Consider the following 23,851-nt stretch of genomic DNA (forward strand, 5'->3'; position numbering starts at 1 on the left):
CCCAACAACTACTTTTCACATCTCTGGGCAGAAGACCAAAACGTGTCTGGCAGAAGACCAGAACACAGCTCCATAAAGCGATCCATTCATCACCTGGAAGGGGTGTTGAGTGTTCCAACACTGGAGACATTCAAGAAAAATTTAGACAATCATCTGGCAGATATATCCTTTGATCTGGATTCCCACCTTGAGCAGGGGGTTGGATTCAATGGCCTTATAGGCTATTTCCAAATCAATTATTATATAATTCTATGATTCATACTTAGGTCTTCCCTATCCCTATCAAGAAATGACAGGGATGGCCTCTATCAGGGGAATATGGTTCTTCAAGAGTTCTTGCTGATTCTTACACGCTTATGAGAGCCAGTCGCCAGAAAGAACAGAGACCCTTTGCAAAGGTCTTCTGAATAGGCCGCCTTCCCTACTGATGCTGCCCATGGAATGAAGTGCTGTCAGCAGCTTGAATTTGTTTGGGAATTGACTACGGTCTTGGGGAGCAGCAGATGGTCTAGGAAACTAGACCGTTAATCCAGCCAAATTATGGCAACAGATGTTCCAAGATGTTTGCATTCAAATTCAAACTGTTAGCCCACTTGGATGTATCTACTTCCCTTATTAATTAATAAAAGACATGCAGGCATGTGAAATCTGGCATGATCGCGCGCCTGCCAAAATTTCCAGAGCACTGAGAAACAAAAAGCAAAACAAAGCAATCGCTGTAGTTTTAAGTGCCCCGACTTACCTTCTGCCCTGGCTTCCATGGAAGTCAGAGAACAGGGAGAGAAATAACCAGGCCAGATATTGCGGCAGGTTGAAATATTTTCTCCCGACTACAAAATAGTTAAAAAAGGACTGGTGGGGTGAGGTGGGGGAAGGAACCCCAGTGCTCCATAGCGTGCCTCTGTTAACAGCAGGATGCACCGCAGGAAAGATTGCCAGACTGTAATGATGTGCCCTTGCTCTATGGAAATGCTCACCAGCCAGCTGCAGTGTCCTCTCCCGTGCGCAGAAGGGAGACGCGGCTTCACTGAGGGAAGAGGGAGCATTATTGATGTCTTTGCCTGGGGGAGGAAAAAGGATAATGGATGGTCGGACCTCGGCCGTGCTTTGTCATCAAACGAGGGGCCTGAATGATGGGGCATGCCGGAATATTATCAGTCATCCCTTGATCAAGATGTAATACCATCAAAGTCCTTTTCTCCTCTCCCTTCTACGCCCGGCGAGGGTTTGGCTGTTTGGTGGAAGCAGCAACTTCTCGTCTGTACAAAGGGTCGCTTTCTTGGGGGGGGAGAGACAGCAGCCCCGCCACAGTGGCAAACGGCAGGACTTGAAAGTGCTGCCAGTTTTCCATTGTCATCTCCAAGGCATCAGGAGGTTACAGTACGCCCGTTGAACATGGCAAGTTCAGATGCTTTTGCTTGGAGCGCTGCGTTTCCTATATCTTACAGGGCAGGTGTGGACTCCTGCCAATGGTCTGAGTGCCACCTAGCTTGCTATTGCCTCCATTCTTCATGCCCAAAATTCAAATTGTGCTGCCAAGAGACCTTTCTTGTCATAACAACGTAATAAACAGGGACTGTTTTAGGTCTTCAAAGTCCTTTGGCAGCTGAGAATGGAGAAAGGCCATCTGGCTTCTTCTTCTCTTTCTCCTCTTCCTCCTTCTTCACCACCACCATCTTAGAACTGCAGAGCTGGAAGGGTGGAAGGGATCCCATGGATGATGATGATGATGATGATGATGATGATGATGATGATCATCATCTTCTTCTTCTTCTTCTTCTTCTTCTTCTTCTTCTTCTTCTTCTTCTTCACCACCACTACCACCCCCACCACCACCATCTTAGAACTGCAGAGCTGGAAAGGACCCTATGGATCTTCTTCTTCTTCAGCCTAAGACAGCCCTGTAGCTGGCTGGATAGCTCAGTGGTTTAGATGTCTGGCGGTGGAGTCAGAGGTTGGGAGTTTGATTCCCCACTATGCCTCCTGGGAGAAGAGCCAGCCTATGTGACATTGGCCAAGCTGTACAGTCTTAGGGCACTCTCAGAAGAAGGGAATGGTAAATCCAATATTGTTTTATTCCCTATGTAGAAAACCTGGGAAAGGCTTGCCATTGATTTGATGGCATGCAGTTCTTATTCTCATTATTAAAATAAGGAAGGCTTAGGGATTATGAAGATTATGTTGTTGTTGTTTAGTCATTAAATCATGTCCGACTCTTTGTGACCTCATGGACCAGAGCACACCAGGCCCTCCTGTCTTCCACTGCCTCCCGGAGTTGGGTCAAAATCATGTTGATCGCTTCGGTGACCCTGTCCAGCCATCCCGTCCTCTGTCGTCCCCTTCTCCTCTTGCCCTCACACTTTCCCAACATCAGGGTCTTTTCCAGGGAGTCTTCTCTTCTCGTGAGATGGCCAAAGTATTGGAGCCTCAGCTTCAGGATGTGTCCTTCCAGTGATTATGAGTTAATTGCAAATCATGCTCCAAACCATGTTTGTCTTGGTGAAGACTTGTTTCAGGTTCTCTGCATTTTGGCATCTCAAACAAAGCTCAGGAATCTGCCCTGGGAAACTGGGGGGATGGCTTTATTTTGCTCAGCCCTGATGTTAGTGGCATAGAATCATAGAATAATTGAGTTGAAGGGGTCTGTAAGACCATTGAGTTCAACTCCTGGCTCAATGCAGGGTAGATGGGCTTTAAGGACCCTACCAACACAGTGATTCTTTTATTCTGATGTGGTGTGATATAATAGTTACCTTATTGCCTTGGGCAAGGGAGAGGACAAGAATGTATATTGCAAGTTAAATGGGGTAGCTATTAATAGACATCCCCTTTTGCTGGAAATCCTAGGAATTGGAATTTAGGAAAGATGGAGGCCGAGGGATATCAGAAAATTCGCAGCTCTTGCTCAGATTGAAGTTCCTAGCAGCCCCATTGCACAATAAGCAGATACCTCTACATCCCAAGTTTCAAATCTTCCTTTGGGCACAACATTTGCTCTTCCTCCTTTAGCAAAAGGTCAGAATATGGGGACCCTGTATATCAGGACTGAAAATGGGTGGACAAGGGAAAAACCCACCATAGCCGCAACCTCTGGAGGTATTAGCTGCACCATCGGGAAATTTTATGCTTTTCGGGACCCCCAACCTTGAATAAAGTTGGTCCCTGCTGGCTGGGAGAGCCTGGGAGCTGTATTCCCATGAAGCAACTTCCAAGTTATTGTTGTAAGACTGCTGCAGCAAAAATAAGAGCCTTAGGGCATTTTCATAAGAGACAGACAAAAATAGAATGTAGCAAGAACTGTTTATGAGCCTGCCCAGATGTTAACATCGCCTCTTCTCTCAGTCCCACCATCCTCGCAGGTGCATTTAGTAGCTGTGTCTCCCCATCATAACTTAGTTTATCAGTTTCACCCTCTGTAGAAAAGATACTTCAAAACCCATGTTTTGAAAACCCAAACATAGTATTTGAAATCCTAGTGATAGGTGGTAAGGCTGTTTCACTTACTATGAAAGCATTACCTATCCCCCACCCATTTTCCAGAAGAGAAGGTATGTCTTCTTTTGCCCACAATGGGGCCTCATCCATTTCAGGTTCAGCAATGGTGCTTTGTGGATAGATTTCCTCCTTAGAAAGAATGGAGCAGTCTGTGTATGTTAGGAATTCATGTGAATTCTTGGCTAGAACCAAACATTTCAGTGTCATGTGAGATTTCCTTCTGCTCCCAAAAGCTCCATATGGATGCCATTGGCATTGTGGTGCTGGAGGAGGCTCTTGAGAGTCCCCTGGATTGCAAGGAGAACAAACCTATCCATTCTAAAGGAAATCAACCCAGAGTGCTCACTGGAAGGACAGATCCTGAAGATGATGCTCCAATCCTTTGGCCATCTCATGAGAAGAGAAGATGCCCTGGACAAGACTCTGATGTTGGGAAAGTGTGAAGGCAAGAGGAGAAGGGGACAACAGAGGACGAGATGGTTGGACAGTGTCATCGAAGCGACCAACGTGAATTTGTTCTAATTCCAGGAGGCAGTGGAAGACAGGAGGGCCTGGCGTGCTCTGGTCCAAGGGGTCACAAAGAGTCAGAGACGACTTAACGACTAAACAACAAGCTTTATGTAAACAGAGAGGTTGCTCCATGGAAGTGAATGGAAATATATTTAGAGCATACAAAAATATTGATTGATTGACTGATTTAGCTAGTTAACTAGTTAAAACCGAATGCCCACCAGGTTGTTTATTTTTCTGCTCAAAGTGGCATACTGTAAAATGCATAAAATATTCTTTGGGAACCAAATAGTTGTTTTAAACTAATTGTAAAGACTGAAGATCCATCGAAATAGCATAGTTCTGACTGGAGCCAATCCGGGATGGAGTCAGCCCAAATTTCCTGGGGAGAGAATTCCACAGCCAAAGTGCTGCTAATAAGAAAGCCCCCACCTGGTCTCTTGGGGTGGTGGAGATGCCGAGATCAACCTCTGTTGAAGATCTCAGATTCTGGGTAGGCTCATATGAGAGGACATGATCTTTCCAATATCCTGACCAGAGGCCATTTGAGGTCACGTCTGTCATGCTGCCTGGGAGATTCTGGGAAGCGTCATCCAAAAAAAAAGTAACTTTTCCATGCCTTAGGGAGATGGATGTATGCTTCAGAGTTAAGATGCTTTTGCATTCCTGGTTATTATATTTTCGGCCTGCCAGCTGCCGAAATAACAATGGCAGCTGAGCTGATCCAGTCTAACAAAGCCACTTCTGTAACATGGTGTTTCAATTTCCTTTCCCTTTCTCTAAGTTGTAATGAAAATTTCCCTTTTTCTCTCAGTGGGGTGTGATAAGCAGATGCTTCAAATGGCTTACATGTGACATAATAGATCATCTCTTGTGAAGTATGTACATTGAGAGTATCAATAGTAAGATTTACTCCCCTGCGTGGGCCCCAAGAGATATCTCTCAGGGCTTAGTTAAAGATCATTGCTTCTATTCATCATCTCGTCACTGATGATTCCAGCATCTCTTTAATCTCTAGATGCTGCTGCTGCTGCTACTGTTGAGAGCCAGCCGTCTTGCAGCCAGAGAAAGTAACCCGGGAGGAAGCAGGATTCCAGAGTGGTACTCTTGACTTTTGCTCTTGGCAGGACCGGCTCAAGACCTCTCGCTGCTGGAGGCAAAGAAGCAACTGCCCTTCCCCATGGGAAGAACATGCATTGTTTTCAAAACCAACCAAGTTTATTTATATATTTAAAACATTTCTATCCTGCCTTTCTCCTTAAAAAAAAAAAGGATCCAAGACAGCTTTTTGCAAGAGGCCGAAAGACCCCTTCAAGTAGCTCTCTCCATCCTTGGCAGCAAAAATGCCAGCCGCAACCACTAACATTTTGCGGCTCTTTCATGATGCACTACATCTACTGCCTGAGGGATAATGGCAGATATCTGGGACACCTGTCTCAACCGTAGTATTTGCTTCTACCGGACTTCTCGACTCTTAAGTGATTGGGGACCTAGAAGGTGTTGTTATTCAACACTCATAAAAATGTCCTGCATAGCAGAAGAACTAAATATTCCTGATTAAGAATTCTCCTTTTAAGAATCTACGAGCGGTGGTGGCGGTGATGGTTTTCGTAGTCAAGGTTTGCTGTATGTTTACAACACTGGCCTAAATCCATTTGCCAGACCCAACCACAGCAGGCCCATGATGATGTTGATGATGATGCATTTCTCCCAACAAGGGACCCCATTGAGTTGGCTGCTCAGTGGTGAGTCACTGTTTATGGGCTTCCATTGATTCCATGAGACTACATTGATTGCTTGAGACTGCCAATCGGATTCAGGGCATTGTTTCCAACTGCACATGTGATCATGCCAAGGAATGTTTGACCTTTGGGCTTCGTTCTTGTGGATTCCGCAATAAAACATGACTCTGGGGGGACTGAGATGTCCTATTTTGTTAATAGTAACCTTGTGCTGTCAAGACAATTCTAACTTATTACAACTCTTTTCAGGCTTTTCCAGGTAGAGAATATTGAGAAATCATTTTATCATTCCCTTCTTCCAACGGAGTCCTAGGACTGTGCAGCTGGCCCAAGGCCACACAGGCTAGTTCTACTTACAGGAGGCAGAGTCAGGAATCAAACTCCCAATCTCTGGCCCTGTAGCCAGGGACCTAACCCACTGAGCTATCCAGTCAGCATCCTGTCTTGTCACACAAGGGTTAAAAATGTGCGTTGTCAGGGACCCACTGAAATAAAAGTAAAATGAGAATTATTGCTTAGATACATATCCAGTTCTTCAACAACAACAACAACAACAACAACAACAACAACATGAATGTTGTTGCTTAGATACATATCCAGTTCTTAAACCTGCCAAGAACATGCAGTGACGCTCCCTCACAGAAGATAAGAGTGTAGCAATGTGAAGGAGATAGAAGGTCATTAAAATTCCACGTCCTCTGTGTTTTGTGAGGTTGTTCATGTTGATAATATCAATGGTGGCATAATACTGAGTGTGGAGTTGAAAACCTTGAAAATCTTTGAGTTCCATACCTAGGATTTCTCCTGACTTGGGAAAGAAATATAACTGGGTCACTAGCTAGAACTGGAAAGGTATTCTGACACAAACAGTTAAAAGCTTAGTGGTTTCTCTGTTTCAAAGCACAAAATTTAATTCCATGTAACAGCCTGAAGACTTCAACCAGAAGACTTTTCTGACCTGGAAACCATGCTTTTGGCTAATACATTGCTGCTGACTAAAGCCAGTTCTTTCTAAAACTGGAAGATTTTTCTTTTTGTATTCTCGAAGGCTTTCACATCTGGGATCTGATGCTTGTTGTAGGTTTTTCGGGCTGTTTGGCCGTGTTCTGAAGATTGTTCTTCCTAATGTTTCGCCAGTCTCTGTAACCGGCATCTTCAGAGGACAGGAATCACTAGAGCACAGACAGAGTTCTGACTCCTGTCCTCTGAAGATCCTGGCCACAGAGACTGGCGAAACGTTAGGAAGAAAAACCTCAAGAACATGGCCAGACAGCCCGAAAAACCTACAACAACCATCATTCTTTTTCGTTCACTCTAAAAGCATCTCCTTCTCCGCCCAGGAGGACAGCCACTGTGGCAGGTACAAAGTCATTCCTTCTTCCCAAAGGTTGTCCCCTTTAAAATGTGAATTGTGGTGGCATATCCCATGGGAATGGGAGGAAAGTGATGACAAACCTCAACAGCATCTTAAAAAGCAGAGACATCACCTTGCCGACAAAGGTCTGCATAGTCAAAGCTATGGTTTTTTCAGTAGCGATGTATGGAAGTGAGAGCTGGACCATAATGAAGGCTGACCACTGAAGAACTGAGGCTTTTGAATTGTGGTGCTGGAGGAGACTCTTGAGAGTCCCCTGGACTGCAAGGAGATCAAACCTATCCATTTTGAAGGAAATCAACCCTGAGTGCTCACTGGAAGGACAGATCCTGAAGCAAAGGCTCCCATCCTTTGGCCATCTCATGAGAAAAGAAGACCCCCTGGAAAAGACCCTGATGTTAGGAAAGTGTGAAGGAAAGAGAAGGGGACGACAGAGGATGAGATGGTTGGACAGGGTCATTGAAGTGACCAAAATGAATCTGACCCAACTCCGGGAGGCAGTGGAAGACAGGAGGGCCTGGCGTGCTCTGGTCCATGGGGTCACAAAGAGTCGGACATGACTAAATGACTAAACAACAACAACAACATCCCATGGGAATACCATTTCTCCTTCTCACGTTCCCTCCATGCCTTTGCTTAACTCTGACTGCACTGGAAAATTAGGATGGTGCAGATAAGAGAGCAATTTGTGTTATAAGAGCAGATTATGTTGCTTTCCATTAGACCCCAAATTTCTCATCTCTAACCTTCAGAGGTGACCCATGGTGAAGAGAATGTCATATTTAGCTTTTATTGAGAGTTCAGCATTCATGAATGTTTTATTATGGAAACAAATATCACACAGTCTTAACTTATTTACATCCGGCCAAGATCACAGAGGGCTTGTTACCATAAAATATTAATCTTTCTCTTCGGAGAAACTGCTATTTTGTCGAAAGTGATGCAGCGCACATATTTCTCCCCCCCCCCCCATTCTTTATTTTGGTCTCATGCACTGAGAAACCAAATTATTTTCCTCTGTGGTTGAAAAACCAGACGCACGTTCATCAGTTCATTCCTTGTTCAGGGTGTGTTTGAGAAGTCTTTGCCTTGATTTCCTTCTGAATGTCAAAATGAATGGAACCTTCCATACAAAAATTGGACAGAAAGGCTTCCGTATTCTCAAAGATGGAAGCTTTGCTTTCTTAGTGGCAGTGGCTACGTTTCATCAGTGTATATGCTTTGTGTTAAAAAGGTCCAAAGTTCCATGTCTGTCATATCCTAAACCACCAGATAGCTCAGTGCTTGAGGCATCTGGTTGAGAGTTTGATTCCCAACTATGCTTCCTTGACTGAGGCTCAACTTGTTGATCCATATAACCCTTCCAGCTCTACAGTTTTAAGATGATGATGATGGTGGTGGTGATTTTTTTTAAAAAAATTCCATTCAGCCACAAGTCATTCATGCAGAATTATTTATTTTTAATTCCACATGGAAATCCATAGTTATTACACTGGACCCTCGACTTACAGACGGCTCGACTTACAGACTTTTCGAGTTACAGACTTCTCTGGCTGCAAAATTTAGATTCAACTTGCAGCCGGAGAATCGACCTACAGATCAGAAAAAAACCAAATTGGAACAAAAATAGAATGAAAACTGCCAGTTGTGGGATTAATCAGTTTTCAATGCATTGTAGGTCAATGGAGATTCGACCTACAGACTTTTCGACTTACAGCCACCGTTCCAATACGGATTAATTCCTTAAGTAGAGGGTCCACTGTATGTTGTTTAATGGTAGCTGCACACTGCTGTGGCGTCTGTATGGCTGGAGGACAGTTTTAGAGTTGAAATAAGCAAATAAACAATTTAAATACATGGGAAATGTAACAAAAAGATTTGATGAAAACAGAGGAACGTATGGTGAAAGGAACCTTGGAAATTGTTAGGAGGCCGCACAGTATCACTGTGGCGTTCAAAACAAAGCAAAATTCTATTGCCCAGTCACCATAAGAAGGAGAAGAACACAGTTTTGAGGAACTTTTTCATTGGCACAACAAGTCTTAACCATTTGCCTCCAGCATTTGTTATGAAAATGGATGCCTCTCCATTTCTCAGCTGGCTTCTATGTACCCAAATCCAAGCAGCCATGTAGGCTTCATCTCAGACACCGCACAAACTCTGGCTTTGCATGATTTCCTACATGTCTTATCCAGGGAACACTGCTCTTAACTTTTACTTCATTTGCCTTCAGTGACATCATCACTAGAGATGGGGGAATCTGTTAAGCCTGATGACCTGCCAGCTTCTGATAGATGAGGAATGAAGCGAGGGAGAAGGGTTAAATGACCATAAATGACCACTCTTAAGACCAATGTCATGCTTGCACCCTTTGCGCTTCTACCCTGTTTCCCCAAAAATAAGCCCTAGTATGATTTTTCAGGATGCTCGTCATATAAGCCCTACCCCCAAAATAAGCCCTAGTTAAGAGAAACCCCAACCTCCACCCTTGTGCAGTAACTAGAAAAAGATGACAGGACTGTATTTGAATAAATGCTGATTGTTGTACATGAAAAAAATTAAACATCCCCTGAAAATAAGCCCTAACGTTTTTTTTTTTTGGGGGGGGGGAATTAATATAAGACCCTGCCTTATTTTCGGGGAAACACGGTAATATAGTTCACATTCTGTATCCATACATCTCAATAACTAGGCTGCTGTCCATAAACATTTGTGCCAGACAAGACCTATTTGTTCCTAGATCTCACAAGCCCATGTTGTTTTGATGGCATGAAGGCAGGCAAGTCAAACAGTGTTCTTTTCTTTCTGCTCACTGTTCCAGCCCGCTTTCTCTCCTCACCCTCTCAGTGTTTCTTTCAGCCTCAGTGAGAGTGCCATCATATTTTGCCTTGTTCTGTGTAACAAGGGCACCTCTTTCCCATCAATTATATTTTGGAAGCTAAGGAGAAGGCCAGTGTCCCTCTCTATTATCGATTGAAAACCTTTTGTGTTTTTCTTTTCCATTTAAAGGGGGGGGAAATTGATCTCACTCACTGGCCCTTGATCCTGCTGGAATTAAGGTCAAGGTTTATGCTCTGCATTTGTGACCCTGAAGTGTGATGCCTTCAGACATGAGAGGGGAAAGGATCATAATGGAATGAAAAACATCCAGTGGGATCCATGGATGGGACTCCTGCACAGAGCAGAGACAGAACATCTGCGGCCTTATGGCCCAAGCGTTGGTTCTCAAGACCTCCAGCACCAAGAGGAGAAAATGCTTTATTTCCTGAAAACATCATTTTAAAAACATTTTTTTCTTAATTTGTTTTAGAAGAAGAGTGGCTTTCCATGTGTCCTACCATCTTAGATGCCAGTTAGGGCCCCTTTCGACCTCACCGCAGCAGTGCGGGAACTGCTGTAGCACGTCAAAGACCATCGTGTAGTGATGGTCTCTAATAGGGACATCTTAAAAATTCACAAAGGACAAAGCTATCAATGGCCATTAATCTTTGTGCCAGCTTTCTGCAGCTCCGGTTATAACAAAGCCGCCAAGCCAGTGGAACACATTCAAGAGCCACTGGCTCCATGGGTCTGGTCTAGTGAAGACTAATAGTTCAGTTTAGGATAAAGTATGGTCCTCTAAGTTTTATTGGATTGCAACTCCCATAATCCATCAACAGTGGCTGTACTTCCTCAAGCTGATGGGGATTGCGCTCAAACAAGGGTGGTTTTTTTTTTTTTTTTTTTACGGTAGAACTTCCAGAATGGAAAATCATGAGATTTGTAGTTCAGGAAATTTAAAAAACACATACGTATTTCCAGCAACCAATGCACTTACTCAAGAGGAAGACAGGAGTTGATTTGTTGCATGGACTTTTCAGGATTAGAAGTAGCAGACAGCATTATGTGTGTGTGTGTTTTTTTAACAATCAGCAAATTGTGCTTGCTCTCTCTCTCTCTCTCTGAGCTTTGTTTCTCGAAGGGAAAGGACAAAGTATACTGGTTTTGTGCAGAGTTAATTAACACAAATTGCAGTCTTTGATAGGAAAATAATAGCATTCCTTCTCTAGCTCTCTCCTGGAAAGAAGGAATCTCATGGGGCTTGAAAAGTTCTTGTCCCCGTGTCTCATTCGATCAATGAAAAAGACTGAACATAATTAGTTGTCACCTTCAGCCCACATCTGAGATCATTCAGATCCCTCATAAAACAACCTGCAACACATTCTGGATAAGCAAACTTACCTCTCCAAAGCCTTTGATGGCAGATCTGGATTTGTTTATAGACACCTGCCCTGTCAGACTGCATGACACAGAGACAGAGATGGGAACTAGTTATGGTGCGGTCAAGTTAGAATTGACATATTGTCACCCTAAAAGGGCTTTCAAGATAAGTGAGATATTTAAGCAGTGGTTTTACCAGTTCCACACCCCCAGTGGGTTTCCATGGCTGAGTGAGAATTTGAACCCAGGCCTCCTGAGTCCTAATCCATTACTCTATCTGCTACACCTCACTGAATATCATGGGGACTAGACCCTAGAAGAGCCTCGTGGTGCAGTGGTTAAACCGCTGTACTGCAGCCAAAACTGTGCTCACGACCTGGGGTTCAAATCCCAGGTAGCCGGCTCAAGGTTGACTCAGCCTTCTATCCTTCCGAGGTCGGTAAAATGAGTACCCAGCTTGCTGGGGGGGAGGGGCAATGTGTAGCCTGCATAATTAACTTGTAAGCCACCCAGAGAGTGCTTGAAGCGCTATGGGGTGGTATATAAGCAGTACGCTTTGCTTTTTGCTATTACATATCCTTTTACTTTCTTAGGCTCCATGATCACTGCAGATGGTGACAACAGTCACGAAATTAAAAGACGCCTGCTTCTTGGGAGGAAAGCAATGAGAAACCTAGACAGCATCTTAAAAAGCAGAGACATCACCTTGCCGACAAAGGTCCGCATAGTCAAAGCTATGGGTTTTCCAGTAGTGATGTATGGAAGTGAGAGCTGGACCATAAAGAAAGCTGACCACCGAAGAATTGATGCATTTGAATTGTGGTGCTGGAAGAGACTCTTGAGAGTCCCCCGGACTGCAAGGAGAACAAATCTACCCATTCTGAAGGAAATCAACCCTGAGTGCTCCCTGGAAGGACAGATCCTGAAGCTGAGGCTCCAGTACTTTGGCCACCTCATGAGAAGAGAAGACTCCATGGAAAAGGCCCTGATGTTAGGAAAGTGTGAAGGCAAGAGGAGAAGGGGACGACAGAGGATGTGATGGATGGACTGTGTCACTGAAGCAACCAGCATGAATTTGACCCAAGTCTGGGAGGCAGTGGAAGACAGGAGGGCCTGGCGTGTTGTGGTCCATGGGGGTCACAAAGCGTTGGACATGACCAAACGACTAAACAACAACAAATGTCAGCTCTATCCCAACATCTACTCTAGCAACACAACTACAGGCCTCACAATGTCACTCACACACAACTTCAGGGCCGTGTTTACTTGTTCCTCTTCTCACCTGATGTATGTCAACCTTGGCCAACAGTGTTCTTCCACCCTCTACGCAGGATAAGTGGGACAATCTGTACTCAAGGAACTTAATGGACATGAATCTGACACCAGAAAGAGCAACACATAAAGACCTGTTCCAGATAATTTCTATCTAATGAGCCTGCCTGGACATTAAGATCATCAGGGGAGGCCTTTCTCTCAGTCCCACCACCTTCACAGGAAAGTTTGGTGGGGACACAGGACAGGGCCTTCTCTGTGGCTGCTCCCAGTCTCTGGAACTCCCTCCCACTGGAGGCCAGACTGGCCCCATCTTTGCTGTCCTTCTGCAATGAGACCTTTCTCTTCAGGCAGGCTTTCCTTTTGAATGCACTTTTAGTATTGATTTTATTTGCCATTTTAAAAATAAATTCTTTAATTTATTCTTTAATTCCTTTTTCCTGTTTGTATGCTTACTGTTTTTAGCTTCTTAAATATTGTCTTTTTAATGATGTAAGCTGCCCTGGGTCCTTTTAAGGAGAAAGGCAGTGTAAAAATATTTTAAGTAAATAATAATAATAAATACTGTAAATCTACCTGGACACTGCTTCAATGATCTGCAAGTAACTATTATTAAAAAAATACCTATAGAATAAGACTTGAAAAGGAGACAGGTGAAATAAGGCATGTACATAAGTTTGGCAGCCTGTCACGGGGATTAAACATTGACCAAGGATTCCTAGCTCACTGCCAGGTTTGAGACCCAACACTGATTTTCACAGTTGACCACTTGTATTAGTAATACTATTGTTAGCTGTAGTCTCATGTATGATACCTGCAAACTGAAATTATTCATAGTCTGATAGTCCTATTTCTGTACTAACAAATCATTGTCATCTTGTCCTTTATCTATGTTCTCACCTGGTCATGGGGCCACCATAAAACATGCCAGCCGTGAAGTCTCGCTTAACGTCTGAGGAGGTGGACTTGCTCCATGAAAGCTCATATTAAAATATAGCACTTCATCTTTAAGGTTTTACAACATTTCTGCCTCTCTTTTTTTTTTAAAAAAAAATTGCTTGGTTTCTTGTCTGATGTTAAAATATGGCAGTTTTTAAAGCACCACATTGGTCTTATTTCATTTGATTTTGTTTTATTTCGACAGACATTAATCCAGTCAAGACAGCATAAATCCACAAGAACTAAGAACATAGCATGTACTCCTTACATCCCTAATTCCGAGCAGAATCGTACCCTGGGCTTTTCGTTATTCATCCTACTGCATAACAACCAACCCTGGCAAGGCGATAAATTAACCATCGTAGTGAAGTTTTAATAGACCATGCCATCCGCATGCCACTTTTATTTTTAAAAAAGCAAGCAACTAAATAAGCTAAAATTAGAATTTACTTAATCTACTATGCCTTAGAATTTCCGGAGTAATAAGAACATAAAAGTGGAGCAAGGGAATTGTATTTTTAAAGTGTCCTAACCTTTGAAATCTCCTCTTAGGACTCTGTTAGGGTAATAAGAGCCCAACATCAGCTGCTAATCTCTCCATTAGAGCTCTACCACCTATTTCCTAAACAGAGCCTCCTGTCTCTATTTAGAAAAGAAGGAGCATCTTTCAGACCCATTAAAGGCTCAAGCCAAGAGGTAAGGATGATTGTCTTATTGCTGCTGATGTCTGGCACCCAGAAGGGTGATGATGGTTATCGTATTTAGGAGACCTCTTATTTAATGCAACCTGCAAGTGCAGGGATTATACTTTGGGGGCTAAGATTATGGTGCTTTTAAAAAATATTGTGTTATTAGGAAAACAGTGAATGGATATAAAAAGCGTGATATGTTCCTTTGCCATTTCCTTAGCAAACATGGTGGGTTACCCTAGTTCCAATTGGCAGATGGTTCTCAAAAGGGACCCCCCCTCTCTCTGTCTCTCTCTCTCTTTGTGTGTGTGTGTGTGTGTGTGTGTGTGTGAGAGAGAGAGAGAGAGAGATTGCATGCATGTTTGCACAAGTTGGAAAGCATTTTATATTTCTAAGGAGTCAACGGCTTTGTGGCCCTTTGTGAACTTTTCTCTAATTTACTAACCAGTAAATGATCCTACTAATTAAAACAAATTTAATCCATTTGTCACAGCATGAAGCCAGATTTCTACGCCGCCTTTCGAGAGAACTGGGAGATTGGAATTTGCGAACCAACTAGAGACATTTAGGGTAGGCTTGTCTATCTGCTTGCCGTATATAGATTTTTCTAATTGCATTAAGTTAAACTCACACTCCCTCTCCCCCCACCCCTTTAAAAAGACTCCCCTGTGGGACATGGCCCTTACTGATTACAGAAACATCTCATCCATCCAGGAAAATATTGGTGACTTAAAATGTCTTCCTGTAACGTTCATTCTGGCATAGCTGCTGCCAGCCAATGTTTGTGTATATTCGTGATTCTCAGTCCTATTATATTTTAGGTTCCAACAGATGCTGTATCAAAGAACCTGGGTCTCACTATGACAGAAACATGAAGAACACCTTTTCCCAGAAGGACATCTGTGGCTAAAATTCGATTGTTAGTCTGAGTTAGAGTAGATCCATTGAAGCAAAAGGGGTTATGTTACTGTTGACTTACTGGGTCCCATCTATTCCCGTGGGCCTATTCCAGTTGAGTGTAATAACTCTACATGTTCACAGGCATTCTGTATGAAGCAGAACAGAACAAAATGTCTTATGATGTCTTTAGGACTAGCAAATATATTTCTCCTAAATAGCTCAGTGATTTAGGTATCAGGGGTTCGATTCCCCACTGGGCCTCCTTGACAGGGGCTGGACTTGATGATCCATAGGGACCGATGACCCATGGGGTCCATTCCAGCTCTGCAGTTATAAGATGATGATAGTTGTTACGGTGATCATTTCAGTATGAGTTCTCACGGATTACAATCCCTTTCTCCAGAATGGAATACAATACAGTACTTAGGCCATGAGCTTTCTAAAGGGTTGTAGGTCTGGGGATCAAGTGAAATGAGATGCAGAAGATGATGACTGCATTATTGATACTGGTAACACACTTTTGAAGTGTTGATTACATAAACATTCTTGCAATAGGGCAGAGTAATGACCTAATGCCAAGGGTCTATTGGCTAATGCACAATGGTTAAGCTGTTGGTTTTGAATGACGCCTTGAATTATTGGTTTTTGGTTTTGAGTTATTTCCCCCCCCCCAGGAAATAATTGGTTGTGCCGACGCCTGGGTTTTGCTAGAGTTTTTGGCTACATGCAGGATTGTACAGAAAATAGCTTATTAAAATAGATTGAATGTTTTTTTCGTATATGCTATCAGCTGTGGCCTTTTATTGTTGAATAAAATTTCCTAATTACCGTATTTTTCCATGTATAAGACGCCCCCATGTATAAGTCGCCCCCCAGATTTCTAACCCAAAATTAAGAAATCTAAGTAGGGCTTAGCAAGTGTAGGGAGAAAGGGATCAAAGCACTGCAGGATCGCTTTGATCCCTGCTTTCTCCCTTCATGCTAAGCCCTGTGGGGCTTAGCAAAAGGAGGGGGAAAGGGATCAAAGCAATCCCACAACTGCATGATAATTTTGATCCCTTTCCCCCTTATACTGCCACGGTCAGGAATACCGAACAGAGCTCTAAATGTAACACAAGAAACTCCCCAATATTGTCTATGGCCAGGGAGGTGGGGCTAAGGCAGAGCAAGCTTTCACAAACTGCAATTCTTCCTGCTGACCACTAGGTGTTGAAGTCCAAGACAAGTCCAACAGGGCTGCACTAGGGTAGCCAAATTGGGAAGAGGAGGCTCACGGAAAGTGGTGGCAGATTGAACGGAGTCTTCCACAGGGATGAGGACTTGAGTTGCAGGACTCACTGTGAAGTCAGACTGAAGTTGCGCCCATGACTCAACTAGGATTCCACTTGAGTTCCTTTTCAATGACTCAGACTTGACTTGTGATTTTGTAACTTGCCCCCTCCCCTTTTCTGGGGGGGGGGGAAAGCTAGTTTTTAATAGGGACTTGAGACTCGGCACCAAAAGACTCAGACTTGGGAGTCCGATCCAAAGACCTGTCGACACCCCTGGTCTTCCACAAGGTAGAATGTGTGGACTTTTCTAAGACAAAGAAATCTTGAATACTGTGCAGACTTAGAATCTATTCTGTAGACGCCTTAAAATTTCTTCTGTGTTCATTCATGATTTGTTTTCACTTTCTGCCCTGCTCTTGTCTCAGAAATCCAATTTTGGGGGGGGGGGGGAGGACCTGGTATTAGCTGCACATTTTTGGATACAGCCTGACATCTGTGAATGGTTTTCTAATTGCGCCAATAAATCAGTGCGATTGGAAAATTCTTGGGATTTTTATTGAGAAGGAAATTTACAGCAATTAAAACTAATTAATTGTGAGTTTCTATATTCATCTGAGGAAGGTTTCTGATGCTCTGATCTATCTCACTGCTGTTTCTTAGAATCCCGCCTCAACAGGAAGACAGGAATCAACTGATTTGGGGGACAGTACAAAGCTAATGAGCACCTGGCAAATTGTGGTTATATGTATGGGATACTTGGTGTGGTGTAGTGGATAGTGACAGACTAGGACCTAGAAGGCCTGAGTTCGAATCCCCACTCATCCATGGAAACTCCCTGGGGGTGGAACTGGTAAAGGTTCCCCTTGAAAATTTGTCCAGTCGTGTCCGACTTTAGGGGGCAGTGCTCATCTCAGTTTCCAACCCATAGAGCTAGCGTTTGCCCGAAGACAATCTTCTGTGGTCACATGGCCAGCGCAATTAGACACAGAATGCTGTTACCTTCCCACTGGGGTGGTACCTATTTATCTACTTGCATTTGCATGCTTTCAAACTGTTAGGTTGGCAGGAGCTGGGACAAGCGACGGGGGTTCACTCTGTTGTGTGGATTCGATCTGACGACTGCAGGTCTTCAGACCCTGCAGCACAGAAGCTTCTGCGGTTTAACCCACAGTGCCACTACATCCCTTGGAACTGGTAAAACCACTCATTGAATATCTCACCCGGAAAGCCTTATTTGGGTTGCTATATTACTATTAGCGATTAATGCGAAATCTGTCACATTGCACAATAGGAACAAATACCAAAAAAGTTTCCAACTCAGATCCATCTTTTGCTATGAGCTATTCTATTCAGTTTTGGTCAGGCCTCACCTGGAGTACGGTGGGAATTCTGGGAACAGAAATGTACAGAAAAGATACAGTATCAACAAGCTAGAACATGTTTGAAGGTGGGCAACAACAACGATAAAGAGTCTGGAAGCTAAAGCCCTATGAGAAACAGCTTCAGGAGGTGGAAAAGACGGGAAGCAGAAGCAAAGTGTACTGGTTATATACTGCCCCATAGCACACTCTCTAGGTGGTTTACAATTTTAATTATGCAGGCTACACATCGCCCCCCGGCCCCACCTGTGAGATGGATACTCAATTTACCAACCTCGGAAAGACAGAAGGCAGAGTGAACCTCAAGCTGGCTACCTGGGACTGAATCTGGCTCCTTATATTTAACATCTGTATGGCTGGCCAGTAGAACCATATCCTCTCCATAATGGGAATAGACGGACTTCATGAATTTGATCAACAGCATTTTGTTTCGATTTGAAGAATTTCACCAAAATTCTCAACATTCAAGACAGAAAGAACTTGAGGGTTCAAGAAGGAGCAAGCAAAATGGATGGAGTTCCTCAGTCCTACCCTGGATTAAGTCCCACTGGGTTCAGTGGGGTTTCCTCATGAGGAAACACGCACAGGATTTGAACCATTTATCACTTCATACTCAACCTTTCTGCCTACATTGCTTTAAAAGCAGAATGAATTTGAGGACAGCAATAAAGGGGTTGTATCTTATTTCTAAACTGGCCCTGGGTTTACTCCATCCATCGGTGGCAGCTTCTATATGTGACAATTCTAAGTGCTTTTGAACTAATGTGTTTTGGCCATGTAATGACTTGAATGGGTTCGTGTGTGTGTTTCCCCCCCCCAAAACAAAATAAAAATAAATCTTATCCAAATCTGATCATCATTTTTTTAAAAAATATTTGCCCTGTGACTTATATTGCTTTTACTCATCACACTCAGCAGTGGGAAAGTATGGGAGTGGGGGTGGGTGGGCGGGGTGGCGCGGGCGTTGGGGGTGGGGAAAAATAAGCCAACCCCCTGCCTGCACCAAGGGGAAAAAATAATGGTTTGAAAGTACTTAAAAGCTTATGGGTTCGAAAACTTACAACTGGATGGATTCAGCCCAAATCCTATCAGATTTTCTTGGTTCTCATAAAGCTTTAATCAGCTCCCATGGGGCATATTTGCTAAACATAAAACAAGCGATTAGAAAGCGCATATACTACTCGCATTACACTAGGACACTGGGAGTTTTTGCCTTCAGCCTGATTTAAGAATGGGACTTTAGGAGTGGAACTAGATGTGAGAAAGATCAGCAAGCCCGGTATTGAAAACTCAATAGGCTCGGTCTAGCAAACAGAGTCAGTTTATTGATTTGAGTTGTTGCTTTAAAATTTCTCCATGGAGGCAGCTCATTCAAGATGGTGCGGCTGCTTGCAAGATTAAAATCAGAGAACCCCCTGTCTCAGATCCTAAATTATGTGGGCATATGGGAATTGCTTGAAGGCTAATCCACCTGTGTCTCACTGGGGGGTCCTTCTGAACCATAGAGGATAAGACGTTGGGAATCTGAAGTTGCTTAAAAATTGTGGTCGTTAAACCGCAGAAGCCTCTGTGCTGCAAGGTCGGAAGACCAGCCATCGTAAGATTGAATCCACATGACGGAGTGAGCGCCCATCGCTTGTCCCACGTCCTGCCAACCTAGCAGTTTTAAAGCATGTTAAAATGCTAGTAGATAAATAGATACCACCTCGGTGGGAAGGTCACGGCTTTCCGTGTCTAGTCACACTGGCCACGTGACCATGGAAGATTGTCTCTATGGCTTAGAAACAGGGATGAGCACCACGCCCTAGAGTCGAACACAACTGGACTAAATGTCAAGGGCAACCTTTACCTTTACCTAAATTAACTAAAAGAAAACTACTGGAGAACATTTCTGGTTGCATCTTCATTCTATCGGGTTTACAAAAAGGGGCCAGATGGCTGCCGTACGAGTCCACAATGAGGCACGTCTTCTCTGTAAGCTTCCTTAAGTGAAATCCTGGGATGCCAGCCATAAACATCAAAGTCATAACATGCACCAGAGCAAAGACCATCCACTGAACAGTATAAACCCAATAAAACAGCATTTTCTACGGAGTCCAGCAGTATCATAAAGGCTAGGAATAGCAAGAGCCAGTTTTTGAAGGACTTCCAAGTTTTTGACTGCCTCCAAAGAGAGAACTGGAGAAAGGCCATCAGAAAAATCTCTTCAGGGAGAATGCTAAATCACTGGGGCTGCCATTGAGCCTGGGCTCTGATGGAAGCTAATTAGCTGCCTCATAAACTGAAATCTGGAGTATGCCCTGGTCAGAAGATCTTGAGTTCTAAATAATTCATAATATCCTGACATCATGATGATTAGGGATATGCACACTGAAAAAGTTCACATTTCTTTTGTTTCAGGTTTGGGGGCGGGCGGGCTCCCTCTTTCATTTTCTTTCATTTTCACAATTTTTGCATACTGTCCCTTTCATTTTATGTGAAAAGGAAACTCTTTTGAGTCATTCAGTTTGTTTCCTACTTCATGTTTAATAGCCGTCTTCAAAACTATTTTTTTAAAAAAGGCAGAGGGAAGACGACAGAGAATCAATCTACTTCAAAGGCAGGCAATGGTACATGTGAAAGAAAAAACGTTGTCAGATCTACGCAGGCAGTAATTTATTTTATCACATTCAAAACCACTCTATGAATTCAATATCATCCACCCAGCACAAAAGACCATTTTGGCAGAATAACAGAGAAAAGTCAAGGAAACAGCAAGCCAGTCAGGCACTAACTGCTTGTCATACAGAAATGCACACTCACCAAGCAACCTTTAACAATGCAACACCAGGAACGAGGAAAAGAACATGCCTCAAGCTGTGCTCAGCTGCCTAAAAAAAAAATAGTGATCCACACACTCCAATGACACAGTCACAGAGTTAATCCCCTGGACTATCATCCCCCCCAAACACAAAAAACAGTCCCCATACACACCTTAAAAAAAATAAAGAATTCAGGCAGATGAAGGAGAGAGTCCCAAAGAAGCACAATGATACAAGCAGGCTGTCTGGCAGCAACAAAAATAATGTTTTAATAATGGAAAAAGAAATATCAGTGCCTAAATCAAGAAAAAGAGGTAAAAGAAGGAAAGGATCTTTAATGGAGACAGGCAAGTAGGCAGCAAAAACCATCCAAGATGGAGGGCCCCAGGAGCTCAGCACATCGCCATCACACAAGGAGCAAATGAAGCAAAGAACACTCCAGTCAATTCCAGGTGTCTCTACAGATTCAAAAATCACACTCTTCTAGAAATTCTAATTAACTGTTGACAGTTTTACAGATTCAAACTTCCCGTTCCCCCCTCCTGGACATCATTTATTTATTTATTTATTTATTTTATTTTATTTATATCCCGCCTATCTGGTCGGGCGAGGACCACTCTAGGCGGCTATTAAGTGCTGATGACAGCACTTGTGATACTATTGGAAGAAAAATTTCTCTTAGGCAAGTTGACACTGGGTACTGAAAGGAGATGCGGAAGAAGGAACCTGGGGAACAAACCCCCATAAAGCTTTCAAGTACTTCTGTTGAATAAACACAAATCACTCACAGAATCATAGACTAGTGAAGATGGAAGGGGGCTATAAGGCCATCAAGTCCAACCCCCTGTTTGATGCAGGAAAACAAGCGTTTACAGGGTTCCCCCAACCAGTAATTGCGGAAAGATCACGTCTTTTGTTAAAACATGTAGGGTCCATCCTCAACGGTGATGCATGCATCTTTACCTCTTGTTTGCATCACTGTCTGTTCCTAGATGAAGAAATGTGCATTGTAGCCGGGAGGTGGTTAATTTGAACACAATGGTGCTTATTTCTGAGCGCACAGGGTGCTCTGTAGCACGGATGGGGACTTGGGTAGTGGGACTTGCTGTCAAGTCAGACTTAAGTTATACCAGTGACTTGACCGCAGGTTTTTTTTCTCAATGACTCGGACTCGACTTACAACTTGGAACCTACTCAACCCTCCCTTTTTTCTGTGGATAAGAGCTTGTTTTTAATAGGGATTCAGACCTGGGACTTGGTAGCAAAGACTTGTCAACATCCCTGCTCTGTATACCATTCACTTCTTGAAAAGATGAACTGTAATTCTGCAAAACAGATTACAATTACAATAACAACAGGTGCCTACATTTACAGTATTCTTTATCACATTTTGAATGCACATTTCCAGTAAATCAGTGAAATTTTATGTCTGAATCTAAAGTGCAATATTTTTAACCTTTATCAGATAGATAGAAAATAGTTTTCATCTCGTGTTATAGTGTTGAATAGTCAATGGATTCCAACTGAACTAGAGCTAAATGCCCTTTATGGATTGCTGCCTTGTCATGGGGAAGGGGCTTGAGTAATTCAGAGAAGCTATGGGCTATGCCGTGCAGGGACACCCAAGATGGACAGGTCATAGTGGAGAGTTCTGACTAAACGCGATCCACCTGGAGCAGGAACTGGCCTCATTGTCAACAAAAGAATGGGAAAAGCTGTACTGGGATACAATCTCAAAAATTATAGAAGGATTTCAGTACGAATCCAAGGCAGACCTTTCAACATCACAGTAATCCAAGTTTATGCATCAATCACCGATGCTGAAGACGCTGAAATTGACAAATTCTATGAAGACTTACAACACCTTCTAGAATTGACACCAAAGAAAGATGTTCTTCTCATTATAGGGGATTGCAATGCTAAAGTAAGGAGTCAAGCGATAAAAGGATCAACAGGGAAGTTTGGCCTTGGAGTTCAAAGCGAAGCAGGGCAAAGGCTAATAGAGTTTTGTCAAGAGAAAAAGCTGGTCATCACAAACACTTTTTTCCAACAGCACAAGAAGCGACTCTACACATGGACATCACCAGATGGGCAATACCGAAATCAGATTGATTATGTTCTCTGCAGCCAAAGATGGAGAAGCTCTATACAGTCAGCAAAAACAAGACCTGGAGCTAATTGTGGCTCTGATTATCAGCTTCTTATAGCAAAACTCAAGCTTAAACTGAAGAAAGTAGGAAAAACCACTGGGCTAGTCAGGTATAATCTAAACCAAATCCCTTATGAATACACAGTGGAAGTGAAGAACAGATCTAAGGAACTACATTTGGTGGACAAAGTGCCTGAAGAACTATGGATGGAGGCTCGTAACATTGTACAGGAGAAAACAACAACAACAAAAAAATCCCAAAGCAAAGGAAATGCAAGAAAGCAAAGTGGCTGTCCAATGAGGCCTTACAAATAGCCGAGAAGAGAAGGGAAACAAAATGCGAGGGAGATAGAGAAAGTTACAGAAAATTGAATGCAGACTTCCAAAGAATAGCAAGGAGAGACAAGAGGGCCTTCTTAAATGAACAGTGCAAAGAAATACAGGAAAATAATAGAAAGGGAAAAACCAGAGATCTGTTCAAGAAAATTGGAGATATTAAAGGAACCTTTTGTGCAAAGATGGACATAATAAAGGACAAAAATTGGAGGGACCTAGCAGAAGCAGAAGACATCAAGAAGAGGTGGCAAGAATACACAGAGGAATTATATCAGAAAGATGTGGATATCCCGGACAACCCAGACAAGGTAGTTGCTGACCTTGAGCCAGACATCCTGGAGAGTGAAGTCAAGTGGGCCTTAGAAAGCCTGGCTAACAACAAGGCCAGTGGAGGTGATGGCATTCCAGTTGAACTATTTAAAATCTTAAAAGATGATACTGTTAAGGTGCTACATTCCATATGCCAGCAATTGAACAATATCAGCTGTGGTTCTGATGGCAATTTTTAGAATATACATTTTAATTGCATTTCAATTATTTTGCCCTTTTATTTTGCCTTTTTATTGTATTTTAAATGCTGTAAGCCGCCCAGAGACCTTCGGGTAGTGTGGGCGGCATATAAATAAATAAATAAATAAATAAATAAATAAATAAATAAATAAATAAATAAACAAACAAACAAACAAACAAACAAACAAACAAGCAAGCAAGCAAGCAAGCAAGCAAGCAAGCAAGCAAGCAAGCAAGCAAGCAAGCAAGCAAGTTTGGAAAACTCAGCAGTGGCCAGAGGATT

The 23,851-nt window shown here is 43.0% G+C and overlaps 1 long non-coding RNA gene across 1 annotated transcript; it reads left to right on the forward strand.

Annotated features, from left to right (window-relative positions):
• Window positions 1-7,252: 7,252 nt before the first annotated feature.
• LOC110085058 (uncharacterized) lies at window positions 7,253-15,170 on the forward strand. The gene is made up of 3 exons (XR_002301583.3): window positions 7,253-14,229; window positions 14,716-14,792; window positions 15,054-15,170. It is a non-coding gene; the product is annotated as an uncharacterized LOC110085058 (long non-coding RNA).
• The last annotated feature ends 8,681 nt before the right edge of the window (window positions 15,171-23,851 follow it).

Source organism: Pogona vitticeps, chromosome 2 (genome assembly GCF_051106095.1).
Source record: "Pogona vitticeps strain Pit_001003342236 chromosome 2, PviZW2.1, whole genome shotgun sequence".
Taxonomy (NCBI): Eukaryota; Metazoa; Chordata; class Lepidosauria; order Squamata; family Agamidae; genus Pogona; species Pogona vitticeps.